This window comes from Lissotriton vulgaris, chromosome 11 (assembly GCF_964263255.1).
Source record: "Lissotriton vulgaris chromosome 11, aLisVul1.2, whole genome shotgun sequence".
NCBI classification, from domain to species: Eukaryota; Metazoa; Chordata; class Amphibia; order Caudata; family Salamandridae; genus Lissotriton; species Lissotriton vulgaris.
The window spans coordinates 376,047,880-376,059,753 of NC_141699.1; the positions used below are offsets into that span (position 1 = coordinate 376,047,880).

The following is an 11,874-nucleotide window of genomic DNA, read 5'->3' on the forward strand; positions in this document are numbered from 1 at the left end:
ACATGAAATGCCCGAATGGCGGCCCACTGAGCCCGAAGGGTCGAAATGGCCAAACCCAACACAAACCCATCGTTCAGAAAGTCCAGAATGCGAGCTGGATCCAAAGAATTCAACTTCAGCCCACGATCAACACACCAAGAAGCAAAATGATCCCAATGCTTGGCGTAAGACATAAGCGTAGAAGGCCTCCGTGACTGCTGAATGACACCAGCCACAGCCACCGAACAACCGCCACGTATCAGAGACTCCCTCTCAAGAGCCAGGCCCGCAGACCCAGGGAACGGAACACAGTCAGCGGAAGAAGAGGACCCATCAGAGGATACGGCACGAACGGCAAGGGCCACCCCGGAGACACAGCCAATTCCCTCAGAAGGGGAAACCAAGGGCGACGCTTCCAACAAGGTGCAATCAGAAGCACCAACGACCCCTCCCTCTTGATCTTCCGTAGCACAGCCGGAAGCAGGGGAACAGGGGGAAATGCATACAGCAGACCCTCCGGCCAAGGGAACGAAAGGGCGTCCACCCTCCAGGCGTCCCGGCAAGGCATAATCGTGCAAAAACAACGTGTCCGGGCATTGTCCTGGGAGGCAAACAGGTCCACAATCGGACAACCAAACATCATCCGCAACCTCCTGAACATCCACCTCGTGAGAGACAAGGATCCCATGGAAGGAAACACCCGGCTCAGACAATCCGCCACAGTGTTCACCGCACCAGGTAGGTAGACGGCAGACAGGGACATCAGATGCACCTCCGCCCAAGAACCAATCCGACGAGCCAGGCAACTGAGGGAGCGAACCCTGCACCCCCCTTGATGGTTCACATAAGACATCACAACCTGATTGTCCGTCCGGATTTACACGTGGTGACCCCGAACAAGATCTGAGAAGTCCAACAGACCCAGAAGTACCTTGTAGTTGGAGGAACACGACAAAAACTGACTGAGGCCAAATCCCTTGAGTCGCCGAAACCCCCAGAGTAGCACTCCATCCCAGCAGGCTGTCAACGGTAGTGACCACGCGGGTGGGAACAATCAGAAAAGGGCGGCCCTTGGACAGATGACCTACGTCCAACCACCAACTCAGGACCACCCGAACCCCCTCCGACATAGGAACCAGAACATCCATATCGAGGGAACAGGGGTCCCAATGCGACAAAATGTGGGACACCACCGGGTACATATGGAGGCGCGCCCACGGCACCGTCAACAATGAAGCCGACATCAGACCCTGAACTCGTAACCACAGGCCCACAGGATGAGAAACCCCCACCAACAGGGAACGAACAGTAGACATCAGGGACAAAACACGGGGAGGGGGCAGGAACACCATCCCCAACCGAGTCTTGAACAGAGCCCCAATGAAAGTCAATACATGTGCAGGAACTAGGGAGGACTTCGGCACATTCACGAGGAACCCATGATGCGTCAGGACATGGCACAACTTCCGGACATGCAACTCCGCCTTAGGAAGAGAAGAAGCAGAAATTAGAATGTCGTCCAGATGAGGAAAAACACTAACTCCCTCTCCATGCAAATGTCCAATAAGAGGAGCCAGAATCATAGTAAAGAACCGGGGAGCAGAGCAGAGACCAAAAGGCAATACCTGGAATCGGTAATGACGACCCTGCACACAAAACCGGAAAAACTTCTGAAAGACCGGATGAATAGGAACATGAAGGTAAGCATCCCTCAGGTCGATCGATGCAAGGAAATCCCCCTGAGAGAACAGAGGAAGGATCAAGGGAAGGGAAACCAACTATAACCGTAGGTGAGGGATGAAAGTATTCACCCACCTCAGGTCCATCACCGGACGAAGAACCCCTGTGCGCTTGGACACCAGGAAAAGTATCGAATACACCCCTTTTCCCAACTGATCGCTGGGCACAGGAACGATCGCCCTCTTGACCACCAGGGAAGCAATGCCGACCAAAAGCGCCAAACGTTTCACAGGATCTCTGGGACAAGGAGTGGCCCTGAAACAGTCTGGGGGCGTCCGGGCAAATCCAATGCGCCAACCCTCCGAGATCACCTGAAGCACCCATTGGTCTGACACAGTCTCCCGCCAAGAGTCCAGGAAGCAAGTGAGTCGACCCCCCAACTGGACCTACACCAGGAGCGACCCCGTCAGGATTTGGAAGCAGGAGCGGAGGAGGCAGAAGCGCCGGAGAACCGGGACTCACCAAAGGAGGGAGCACCCCGGCCACGCCCCCGGCCACGAAAGGGCTGACCAGCCCGACCCCTCTTCGAGGTACCAAAAGACCGCTGAATCCCAAAGGCACGGAACCTGCCAGGACGGTCAGGAGCAAGCAGTTTACGGTCCTCCGCCGTCTTCTTCACCATGTCGTCAAGAGACGAACCAAAAAGTTTAACCCCCGAAAAAGGGATTCCATAAGCAAGTTTTTCTGGGCAGCATCAGTCTTCCAGGAGCAGAGCCACAACTGACGCCTCGCAGCCACAGAGGATCCGGCCGCAGAAGCAGCAGCCCCCCGCGAATCAAAGGAGACATCGGACAGCAGACGAACCTGCTGCTCCATCATCGCCAGGGTAGAAGAAACATCCTCCCCCAGGTCCAACAACTCCGACAGAGACCGAAAATCCTTGAGCAAGGACTGGATCGTGTAAGACGAATAGGCCGCAGCCCTGATAGAAAAATTGGCAGCCGCAAAAGTGCGTTTCACAGCACCATCCACCTAACGGCCAACCGGGTCAGCAGGAGAAGAGTCCTCCGAGACAACGGACCCCTGCGAAGACATGCTCGCCAACAAAGAGTCAACCATCACGGAGGCAGGGTATTTCACCGCCAAATCCTGAAGAGGGTACCTCTTACTCAAGAAACGAGGAAAGGAACCCTTGTCCACATCCTTCCATCCATTCTCCAGGTTTCAAGACAGAGGAATGGAGAGGCAAAGAATCAGGCTCGGGACGACGATATTGCGAAAACAGATCGTCTTCCAGAGGCACCACAGAAGCAGGGAACACCAAGTTTTTGCGAATGTGGCCCAGCACCTCCTTCAGGTCGGCACCTTGCACAAAGCGACCCCTGACATCAACCTCTTCCTCATGCTCAGAATCAGCATCTGCAGCAGCGCCAACAACCCTCGCCTTTTTAGGAGGAGGGACAGGAACAAGACCCTGCAAAGCAGCAGAAACAGCAGTATATATCAACTGCTGCAAAACTTCCATAGAGGGAACATGCACCCCCGAACCGGAAGCCACGGCCAAAGGAACAGGTTCATCCCGGTCAGAAGAATCCATGATCGACAGCCCAGTGAAAGTAAACAAACACAGGCATCACGAAGAACAGCCCGGTAAAGAAGGATCCCAGTTGCTAGGCAACGGAACAAACTCCACCTGGACCGAAGCCGATGACAATAAAGCCACCGGAAGAGCCGCGCGCCGCGGTAGGAAGAGGCCCTAGACCGCCGCGCGCCAAGCCCAATCATCCCCCAAACGCGCCTCCCGCTCAGCAGGAAACGAAGAGGCAGAAAACGCCGCCGGCGCGGAGACCGGCATCAGGTAAGCCCTCAGACCGTAACACCACAAAGCCCCGGCTTCCTGAGATCCCGCACCCGGCCGTGCAACGTCCGCTCAGCAGGACGCGCGGCCGGGAAATGCGAAAAAAACGGCATCATGTGTAGAAGATTCTAAACAGAACCAAACCATGCCGGAAAACAAACCACGCAAGTCCGCTTAAGCAGGACACGAGGTAGCAAGGCAATAGTAGGGGGAAACAAAACTTAAGAAAAACGAAGGTGACAAATTAATGTAAAAACCAAACATAAGGCAGTAAACTAACATCCCCCAACTAGATACCACAGGACAAGGGGAAACCGCTAAAGCAGGCACCCCCTCCCACTCACCTGACCAGCAGGGAAACCACAGCACTCGGAGAAGTGCAGAAAAAAAGAACAGGTTGGGCTGGTTGTTCTGTATCCTTTTATAGGATTGGATGAAGCCTCTGGGGCCCTATTGGAGGAGGGAGGGGAGACTAGAGCGCTGCTCTTTTATTTTACTTGGAGTTCTGTGTGGAGCCGGAGGCTCATATGTATATTACTGTGGCGAGGAAGACAGGACGAGGAGGTAATGGTGACCTGAAAGGCTGTTTTCCAGGAGAATAGTTTCACGGTGTATGGGTTTGAAGGGTTTGTACATTAATATGGCCAAGACCTAGCAGAGCTGCAGGCCAATAGATGTAATTTGACAGCGCCTAGGTATTGTACGAGGATTCATCTGACTTGATCGTTTCACGAATATCCACTTACATTTCTAATTAATCTACATATCAACAGAAAGACACGAGCAAGTTAGAAGCTGAACCTCAGCCCCTTGCTTAAATACTGTGATTGGCGACTGCTAGGGAAGTTACATTCTGGGAGGAAAAGCTAAGATGTGCAAAAGATTGCTCCTCAGGAATCGCCTGTTCAAGCTGGCCATGTGAAGGTAGAGGTTCATGACTCCCCTTACCTGTGGAGGAAGCCCCTCCCCTGGGAAAGGTGGACTTGTTCTATCTTAAGAAGGCGACTGGTGTCTCAGAACTGGGCTCAGCAAGGCCAAAATTAGGCCACCAAAATGAAAGTGCATTAATGGCTGGCTGTCCTTCCTAGTGCTCGCTAGATCTTACTCTTGGAATTAAAGAGGTCAGGTGAAAGGCATATGACATTTTCCTTTTAAAGAAATGCAGTCCTCTATGGAGCTGAGACCCCTGCAAATCCAGAAGAAAAACTGCTTGCATCTGGAGTTATAGGTTTCAAAAACATTACTGCTCCAGACAGTGCCACCAAACCACAAAGATGACACAGATCTTTTTGATGACGTTCCCACTCAAGGGGGGTTGAAGATGCCCACTGAGACTTCCTGCCCTCTGGTTGTTGACCCCAGCAATGTGGTCTATTTGTAAGAACAGACCTTGGGTGTTTGTCCACTCTCACAGTTCTAGAGCTATCTGGAGAAGCGGTGTGAAGAGAGCGCCTCTCTGCTTTTTTATGAAAGGGACCCGTCATATTGACTGTGTGGATCATTACTACCTTGGTACTAGCCACTGTACTTTTGAATTTTGAATTTGAATTGGGATTTGTAAAGCGCGTAGCTACCCTAGGGCCTCCCAGCGCTGACGTGACCTGAAGTTCCAGAGGGGGAGTGGAAGAAGTGACAGTTTATGGGAAGAGCCAAGTTTTTAGTTGCCTACGAAAGGCCAAAAGATTGTGTTTTCTCCGCATGGCAAGTGGGAGAGCGTTCCACAGTTTTGGGGCGTTGCAGGAGAACAAGCGCCCCCCGGATCGGGACTTTTAAGTCCAAGATACCCTTTTTTGGGTTCCAGCATGTTGATGTGAAAAGACATATCTAATCTTTCCCACAAGACTGATGGAAAGAGTCCAGCAGTAAGTTCACCATCCAAAATCTGATGAGACTGTTGCCACTGTAAGTTGCAACTGGGGAAGTGGAAGGGGCTTCTCACCAAAAGGTTGGAACAAGCTAGATGGCGACAGATAAAGTGTAAAGAGCCCATGTAGTGCTTAGCGATGAAGACTACACTAATGCAAGATGCTTGTAGTCTCTGAAACCACAATGCAATTCTGACAGTACATCATTCTCCAGGAAGTGGTCCATGATCTGTTTGTAGGCACATACCCTCTGTGTGACAACAAGGCCATTGAAAATCCGGATTCCAGAATGGATCAGCTAAAGAGGGTCCTTCATGGTCTGGAAGGATCTTAGATAGTTCCGTGAGGATCCAAGAACTGCTAGGATTCTGAGGCTTAGGGTCACAAAGGCCTCTGCAAGCTCCCTTGATAAAGCGCTGATCAGGCAAGCATCAGCTGCAGAAAGGTAGCAACGATGTTTGGGGGCTGCGATCAGGTTTGAAGGCAGAATCTGTGTATGTACTGACTAGACACCTTTTTTATGTATCTGAATAAGAAGCTAAAAACAGAATTCCTGTGCTAAATAAACAAAACAGTGCTAATGAGAAAAAAAGCTAAAGAACAAACCAGGAGCGACAGGCGGGTGGAGGTGGAGAGACGACACAAGTTAGCGCCGAGCACCGACACAAGCATGAAGCAATGCGTTTAACAGAAAAAAAAGTGCTCTCCCAAATAACGGATAAGCTGTCTAAGCATAACAAAACTGTACTTGGCCGGTGCTGCTCTGGAAAAAAAGAGAAGTTACGTTTGCTGCCTAAACTAGTTTCGAGGTAGCAAAAAAGAAGACCAGTCTGGAGGCCAAATCTGATTTTGGCATCTTGGGTAACAGATCCCTTCAGAAGCCCAAACCCTTTGTGTCCTGTTCACAGTCACAACTGGAATATTGCACCCAGTTTCGGAAGTCACATTTACATTTCTGGGGGCTTGACCTGGAGCGGTGTGTCCATTTTTGAAACCCACAACCAGAATGCTGTGCCCAGTTTAATATGCCACGTGGCGTGCAGCGTCAGATTGGTAACGCGGGCACTCGGGCAATGCCCGAGGGGCCGGTGCTGAGTTCCAAATGTGGACTGCTTTTTGGAGCAGTCTGGGGGGCAGATTTGGGTGGTATCGCTGTTATTTGGATACAGCCTGCTGCCCAGTGGGTGTCTGAGTGGCCTTTCTGGAGGCAGATGGGCGCTCATTACCTCACGTTTATCAACAGGCAGAGGTGTCACTTTCTTTCTCTCGCAGGGCCAGCCCATTAATGTATGCATACCTAGCGAGGCAGGGGGCCTGAGCAGAAGTGGCCTCATTTGTTTTTAGTCACCAGTGAAAACGAATCCGTGCATTATTTTGTATCACCACCCCCCCCCCCCCCTTTTCTTTAATAAAAATATTGCAAAAGCAGTGTTTTGAGGAAAGGTAATATGCAAATGTAGGCCACTTTTTTTTAGGGTGCCCGGGCCGATTTTGAATCGCAATCTATGGATTGTGGCGTGCTACACCCAGTCCAGGAGGCCACATCTGGAGCACGTGTCCAGTCTCGAGCCTAGAACTGAATACACGTTGCAGCTACAGACATCCGACCTGGAGTGCTGCAGTCCGGTCTGGGGGCCAGCCCACTTCCAGAGTATTATCATCCGGGAGGCCATCTGAGGGCTGCACCCAGTTCGAAAACTACATTTCCAGAAGAATTGAAATCGACAGCCCGAATCACAAAACTGTGAATGATTTATGACGCAGGTAGTACAAGGAGAGGCTGAATGAGCTAGAAGGTTCGTTCACGCTGCACTGACCCCTAGAGAGGGCCTTTTTAGCAGAAGAAAACAGCATGCTTGCTAAGAAGGGGGGTCAACGCATTTTGGAGTCAAAAACGTTGGATGCCTTTCAAATACTCTCCTGGCAAACACAAGGGGCTGGTGCTATACAGCATCCAAGTGTAAAGCCGGAGACATCGTTATGCCTGCTTATCAAAACCGGTAAGAATCTGGGCACATTGGATGGCACAGACAATTCATAACTGATATAAGTTGTGAAAAATCACCACATCACAACACGAGTACCCCCCTCCGCCCCCACACACACCTCTTTCCCCGACCCGGCCCAAACGAATCACTACTGTATCCTCGAGTTCGCGTTATGGCCCCACTGGGCTCAAACCCCTGTAGTGTGATGAGGTCTACAGGGGTGCTCACCAAGGCCGCCTCGTACATTGGATGGAAACTGTTCACACAGGCTAAGGTAAGGTGCTGTTTCACCCCTGTCGTTTTAAGGCATGGGCAAAGTGAGGGCTGGCTCAGGGCCCCTGCCTTTCAGCACCCCCCCCCCCCTCCCCCCCCCCTCCACCCTTCCCCCCCATAGAGCCACCTGTGCCCTGCAGAGTCTTGCCTGGACGACCATTTATAAATCTTGAACAGATTGTTTAAAATACTGTTTTCCTTTATTTTTAATGTGGGTGACGTGTGAGAGTTTATTGCAGACATTTTGCAGAGAAATGCTGTTTTTATATATCACGCAACATCCATTAAAAAAAAACTTTCTTTTGAATCGAAACCGGACCTCACATATTAGAAATGGGAGGGTGTCACGGACACTTTTTGCAGTAATATAAGTGAGCTGCTGCTGTACTAAATATTGAAAACACAAGTCACTGTCCCTGAATATTACATGTAAACACATTTATAATTTGGATGAGTGCGCCTGTGCACTGTCAGTGACCTGGCCAAAGAGGGCATGAAAGAGCTGAAACTGGATCATAAAATCAAAGCTGTTCTGAACAGGGGCCCCCAAACGCGTTTGGTCCGGGGCCCCGAAAATCCTTAAGATGCCCCGCTCCTCCTCGGGTATAAAACGGGATGTAGCGGGCTGTAATTTGCGTTTCAAGGGTAGGGCTGGTCACGGAGCAAGTATGCATCTTGCCTCTCAGCAGTACACAACAGCTCACAACACGGTACAAGCCCTATCCGTCACTTGCACACAGCTCATGTATACACAGCTCGGAGCAGTAGCCTCATTCCTCGCCCTCACACGTAGTTCAGAGCCTATTACGACCGCCCTTCACTTAAACACAGCTCAAACTGACATTGCCTCGCGCTCCCTGCGTGTCCACGCCTTAGAGCAGAGTACTGATACCCCTACGTCTACCTATTCGGCTACACACAGCTCAGCTCATCCCCTACCTCACACATGCACCCAGTCCAGAAGCCATTCTTCCTGCTCATCTAACAGGGTTCAGCGCTTAGACACAGAGCTTCCTATGCCTACTCCTGCACACACACTGCGTGCACGCAGAAAGATACCACGGGGCTTATTTGCAAGCTCCTTGTGCCGCCTGTGCGTCACTTGTGCGTCACTTTTGCCCATGTTAAAAGTGACGCAAAGGTGGCGCACGGGGCTTGTAAATAAGCCCCTTCGCACGCTGCGATAGCAGAAAATGTTCGCTGGGTGATATGAGTCGTGCAGCTCATTTTTGGGGTTTCAGTCAATCAATCAATAAAAACTTTATTTCGGTTATTTTGCAAACCATAAAAGTACATATACAATATAAAGTACTTATCACACAAAAAGATCTAAACACATATCATGTTAAGTGCCAAAGGGAAAAAATATGCTTTCTTCCACAGAATAAGGTCAGAACAGAAAATGAAAATATAAATAATACAAAATTCACAGTGAGTCATTACTGGTCCAGACAATTTCTCAGTTTAACAGTTAGTTTTAAAAATTCCTTAATTTGGAGGATACTGTCACTATGCAAAAGTTGTAAATACATTAGTGCTGGTCTGATTTGTGTAAAATTAAGTTTTTAAAAGAGTTACCAGGTAGCGCTTGTGTGGGAATTCATAAAACTTACATAAAAATATAAAATGCAGCATATCCTGCGGAGACTTTTCGTCGCAGCCGCAGGGTGCTGCCAATTTGTTAAAAATTTCTGTTTTTGGTCGGATCAGCAGATGATGGAAGAGATTTAGCCTGAACCTCGTTTGGGTGAAATTTTTCATGGGAGGTCAATGAGCCAGCCAGGTACGGTTCTATGGTTTCACAAGTTTTCAGCATGGCAAATTTCCTCACGCTTTGTTTCTGAAGCTCCACATCCTCCCTCTGGATCCTCCTATCCAGAAGGAAGGCCCGTTTAATGAGCTCCAGATCCCCTTTTACAATTTGGCTTGGGTATTCAAACAGTTCTAGACGACCAAGCCTAGCATAGTTGGATTTCAGATATTTTAACCAAGGGGTACACATTGCCTTATCCTGACTCAAAAAGTCCCTCACAATCAAATGCGTTAGTGGTATATCCGGATTCAACCACAGTTTTAGCCAACAAGTTTCAGTGGGTTTCAGTCCAAATCCCACTCGTCTAAATCAGGCCATCTTAAAAGATACACATTAACTGGCGATAGAACGTATTGGGTGTGATTACTGTTCATACTGTAATTTACCACCCCCAGGAGTAATGTCTTCATGTTTCCTATTGTAACTTTTGTGAGACAAGTTTGGAAAATGAAAGGCTCTGGTACCCAAATGGAATGAAATAGCCCTAAACTTTGAAACACCAGTGGAAAATATTGGTCTCTAGCAACATGCTGGCCTGTAACCACCTACTGCCTCAAGACCAGCTCCAGCGGGTACATTTGAGCCATGAGCGAGAATACTTGACATTTAATTCCAGCTTTACCACTTCTAATTGTGCCAGAAATAAACACTGTGTTCTAAGACGAGGCAGGTCCACAACACAGCTATGGTACCCTGGGCAGCCCCATTGGCCGTGCCATCAGAATCACTGCTCCCTAATAGACCAGCAGACATTGCTTTCAATCCCGAACTCACATTCGGCCAAACTGTGCACTCTTGGGAAATTACTTTTTAAACTTATTCCTTCAGCTCCCTTTTGGGAAAATCGTAAGTATTTAGAATCACTGTAAGAGCTGCTATTAAGCAAGTGCTTAAAAAACACGGACTCTATATTACCTGGGGGAGGGGCAAAGTACCAAATCTCATGCTGTGTTCACCAACATTTAGTACAGTGGTTTGCAGCAATTAGCAGCGTGCAGTCTTCAGTCTACTAATTTAATTGTTTGACCCTGGGCAAATATGTTAGTGCTTCGAGACAGTCTAAATAGAAGAAATAAACACTAAGTGGATATTTCCAGGACAGGTCCCCAGCACGGTTTGCAGGCGCACTTACTCAGGTGCCTGGATCTGCATTTTGATAGCTGAACGTGCTGCTGAAGCTGCAGTGTGCAGGACTCCTCTTTTACAGACCGTAGAGAGGGGAAAGAGTGAGTCGCTAGTCCTTTGGGTTGGGGTAAATGTGGCTGCGAACCAGAATGTGGGACAATATGCGAGCCGCATAGCCTCTGTGCGGACAGCAGGACACAAGCAAGGACTGCAGGACACACCTGCGAAAGGCCAGACGGTTGGCCACCCTACTGCACCTGCAGACTGTCCTCCCGGTACACACGGCTCTAGAATGCCCCACCCTTGTGCATAGCTCAAGAGTGAAGTACAAGTTCCCCTCTGCACACATCTCAGTGGAAGGGTCCATTCCCCCCACCTGCCCTCCCCACTCACCTGCACACAGCTGCGGGCTGCGCTGCGACCCTTCCTCTCGCCTGCACGCGGCTCCGGCTCGTGCAGTGTGCGCGAGACACTTTCCGTGTGTGTAGTCATAGCTCCGCTCTGCCGCGGATGGGAAAAAGAGGAGGAGGGAGACTGGCTCTTGGGAGGGACCAGCTGATGCATCAATGAAACGGTGCGCACGAGTGCGTATGCAGGGTGGGTGCTGTGCGGCTTGTACTTGAGCGAGCAGATCCTGTGCACTGTTAGAGCCTTGGGCAGTCTTTATTCACTTAATTTGCTATTTATCTATAAACAATTGTTTGTATGTGTCTGTGATTTATGTGTACTGCATGTGCGTGCTGTCCTCCAGTGAGATGGGCGTGTGCAATTATGCTTGGTGAACAGTAGGTGAAATATAAGTGTATGGTGTAAGTGAAGCGTGTTTAAGTGCAGCATATGAGAGCTGTTACCTCAACATGCATGAATTGTACGCGTGTTTCATGTAAGATTTATTCTCAGCCCTGCCAAGCATCAAGTCTTAGGCTAACGCATTTTAGTGAGGTGGTCTACATCACCGCACTGAAATGCATTGCCACGCATTAATCTGTGTTTGTGAAAAGTAGGTTGTGTTAATATGCGCAATCGATGGAAGTGGCATGTAATGTAATGTAATGATGTAATGTAATGATGTCTTGTAAAGCGCATGAATCACCCCACATGGGGTATCTCCGCGCTGTAGACCACTGGGGAACCCGTCCTGGCTTTCCCTGTGAGATGGTCCCTACTGGGTATCTCCAAGGCGAAACCAGGCATCCCCCGGCGTATGTGGGGGGCCGTGTGGAGATGAGGCAAGCTAATGCCCAGAGTTGCAGAGTGTGATCCCTGGTTAGAGTAGGCACCGAGGCGAGAATT

General features: G+C 49.7%; 1 protein-coding gene across 1 annotated transcript in view; it reads right to left on the minus strand.

The window, feature by feature from the left end:
• LOC147679803 (heparan sulfate glucosamine 3-O-sulfotransferase 1-like) overlaps positions 1–11,082 on the minus strand; it is a 60,919-nt gene extending 49,837 nt beyond the window's left edge. Inside the window, exon 1 of the mRNA XM_086943360.1 lies at positions 10,975–11,082. The gene's annotated coding sequence lies outside the window, so the exon portion shown is untranslated. The remainder of the gene's footprint in view (positions 1–10,974) is intronic.
• Positions 11,083–11,874: the final 792 nt, after the last annotated feature.